Source organism: Myotis daubentonii, chromosome 2 (genome assembly GCF_963259705.1).
Source record: "Myotis daubentonii chromosome 2, mMyoDau2.1, whole genome shotgun sequence".
Lineage (NCBI taxonomy): Eukaryota > Metazoa > Chordata > Mammalia > Chiroptera > Vespertilionidae > Myotis > Myotis daubentonii.
In genome coordinates this window covers 130,482,504-130,486,190 of record NC_081841.1, presented here as the reverse complement: position 1 = coordinate 130,486,190, position 3,687 = coordinate 130,482,504, and positions in this window count along the sequence as shown.

The window sequence follows — 3,687 nt, the reverse complement described above, 5'->3', positions numbered from 1 at the left end:
GATATCCTTGGGACCTTGTGGATCCCTTTGTTTCAATTCTGTTCTTGTTTCTGATTGTCATTTTTATTTTTTTTTTAAATATATTTTATTGATTTTTTACAGAGAGGAAGAGAGAGAGATAGACAGTTAGAAACATCGATGAGAGAGAAACATCGATCAGCTGCCTCCTGCACATCTACTGGGGATGTGCCCGCAACCCAGGTACATGCCCTTGACCGGAATCGAACCTGGGACCTTTCAGTCTGCAGGCCGACGCTCTATCCACTGAGCCAAACCGGTTTCGGCCTGATTGTCATTTTTAAAACAAATTTTAAAGAATGCTTTCTCATTTGCTCGTCGGCAGTCTTGTACCAGTCAACTCCTCATCACCTCAAGTCCAACCAGGGGGGCGCTGTGCCGCTGAATGCCTGGGCAGGAGGAGGGGCCTGCTCGGAGGTCCGTTTTGCTCACTGTGCATCCCTTCATTGATCAGTTCTCTCTGATGTTCTGCAGAGACCCGCTCAATCAAAGCCACACGTGGTGAATGATCACTCAGAGTATCAGACAAACCAGACCCACAATCCTTCCCTTTCTTAGCAATCCGCCCACTACCTGCTCTCCTGTGTTTTATCTCAGTCAGCATGGGCTACTTTTGCGATGGTCATAAATAACCTCAAACTCTTGTTGGCTTGTTACATATATTTCACTTGCCGTCACACTGCAGATCCATTGCGAGTTGGCTGGGGGCTCTGCTCAGGGACTCGGGCTGACAGACGCTCCATCGAATACGCTTACCATGGCCGGGGGAAGAGAGTACGGTGCAAGGTTGTCCCAAATCTTCCCAGCACAACGCACACCTCACTTCTGTTCACACTTCAAAGTGACTCCGAACACAGCCTCTCCCAGCTCCCAAGCAGGTGGGCAGTACACGCCTGGAGGAGACCTAGACTACTTAGGAACATCCCTACTAACTTCTGTGCGTTCCAATAGTGGGTTTATGCAGCCAGTCTTGGTGCAGCATGAGCTCGTGTGGGGCAGGAATTAGTTCTACTACTCAGTTAAATCTGCCTCCATCACCTACCAGCATCTGGCATGTAAAAAGTATTTAGTATTTATTGAATGAATGAATGGTAACTTGTCTCACATCACGAGGAAGTAAATCAAGGAATTTAGGCGCTTTAAGGTTGTGTTGTCAGGGATCAGCTTCGCCCTACTACTGCCTACTTCTTCGTGGACCTTCCTTGCCCAGAATCCCCTTCCTTGCACAGCCTGTGCTTAGTTTTCCAATGAGAAGAGCTTGCCTGCGCTTTGCAGAGTGGAACTGAGGCGAGGCAGTTACCCTCAGGACATCACTGGAGCCAAACCAGACACAAGGCCCATTTGGTTTCTAGGCTTCTTGGCAATCACCAGATTGGGTAGAAGATTTCCCAGAGATTTTTTAAAACTGTAGCAGTTTCCTACCAAACTTGAGCAAAATATCTGCGTAGGAGTTTTGCAGCTGCCCTTCCAGCTGTTTCCATAACTTTCCAGCTGCTTTCACTCTCCCAGCTCTTCTCATGTGTGGACTAATTCTGATATTAATATAACATGCAGAGTGGCTTTAATGCGGGGTCTTCCTTTATTTTTCCCAAGAGTTAAATGGAATTTTTTATTGGGGGAGGGGGTCATACTCCAAAGAAATCTGTTACTTTTACTCTGCAGGGAAAGCCCCTGTGTAAGATTTGCTGTTCTTTTCCTCTTCGCGTCTTAGCTGTAAAGGCAGCCCGAAGAACTGTTCCAGGCTCTGAAGGGGACCCACTAGCAGCCTGCCTCGCCTCTCATTTAGTGACAGCCTCTCTCCTCTTGTTTGTGACAAGTCAATTAGGAACACGTGTAGCGAGAGGCAGTAAAACCTTCAAGGTATGCAGGAAGATTGGCAAACGTGTCAATCTGACCAATAATTACATTATCTTCTGACTAAAAGCTGAGCTCCCCGCTTGCCCCTGCCAGCAAAGCATGTTATTTCCCTCTTCTTAGATTCTGAGTAAAATTGCTACCGTGCATCGAATGCCTGGTTGAATCGAGGTTCCGTGACATAGGTTGCACTGTTCAAGAATGCACATTTTATCTCTAAATCCTTTAACTCCCTTTGAGAAGAAAATGGTTGGCTATTCTAACTCCGATTGATGGAGAAACACCTCATACGGTGTAACAGTGCTGACTGGATTAAGCAATTACAGGGAGTGAATATTGAAAGTTTTCAAGATTTGGCAGGATTCTCAGTGTTGGTACAGAATAGTGAGCTCACCTCAGTTGCCAGCACTGAGTCCCTCACCTGTCTATGAATCAACATCATCTATAACCCAGGCTTATCTTTCTAATCAATCAACAAATATTCACTGGAGGCTACTCTATGCCCATCACTGTCTCAATCTCTCTGGGATTTTACCCCTCTTACTGCTCCTTTTCTGCATCCTTCATAGTTTTCTCTTCCTCTGTCAGTCATTAAATAAATACAACCGCAACACAATTAGCTAATATTTACTGAGCTCATCGGGTGTTGACTGCAATTTCTTGAATTTGGCTAAGCATGCAAATCTTATCATTTCCACCAGAGGGCAGCACGTTCACACTCTCACCCTGTTCTGGTCAGCGTGATTAGGAAAGCAAGAACAATCTTTGCCATTGTAATGAAGGTGAGCGTTGCTGGGAGGTAAAGGAAATCTGTCTAGATTAGTAAGTGTGTCCAAATTTCATGTGTGTGCCTGCACGAGTATGTGTATGAATGGATTGGAGATGCAAGTGTATATTCTCACCTTAGAAATTGCAGCAAAGGCATGGTCACTACTGGGCACCTACCATATACCAGAAATTGTGCATCTTGTTTTAATTTTTTATTTTAATAAGGAATTATTTATAACCAGTACTTTACATGGAGAGAAGTGCCAATGAAATACATTTGTCTTAACACTTAAATCAAATAAACAGTTCCCTCTAATCTTGTTGCCTGCTACTTAATTGGCTTACAAAGTATCTTTTCTGCTAATAATAACATAAAATGAATAAATCGAGTAATTGCATTCAGGCAAACTACTTTAATGATCTGGTGATGAGAGATGTCTGCAAGAGAGAATATTCAAATTACTTCCTTGAAGTTAAGCTATTCCTGAATTGAGCTACTAATTTAAAAAGCATTAGCTTCTGATCCACTTGTAAACTTGATTCTGTGATGCTTTAGTTGCAAGCAATAATGTACTTGCAAATAAAGTAATGATAGCGAAGGGAGAGGGGAGCGAGGGCAGGTGGGAAGCAGATGTCTCAGAAATGCTCCGCGCTGGCCGCTCCCAGCAAAGCACAGGGAGGTGCTGTGCAGAAAGGGCGCCCTTCACATGGTCCGAAGCAGAAACTTGTGACAGTGTTGACTTCAGTGTCCTGGCCCGGGCAGTGGACTCCCAGGGTACAGAGGGCCAGGGAGGACCAGAGGAGATTGCACAAGGGGGTTCCCGCCCAACACCAGGGTTGGTAGTTGCTAGGTTTTGTCTGTTGTTAGTTTTTGTTTTTTTATGGACAAAGACCAAGACCAGATCGGACTTTTGAGGTAAATGAGGAATTCAGCAGCAGTCAAGTTACAAGTGTCTGAGGACTGCTTATAACTTGAAAGGGGGAGGAACAGAAAGGGCTGCGGGGAAACTGTACATACATCTTGAAGGAATAACAATCCACAGAGTT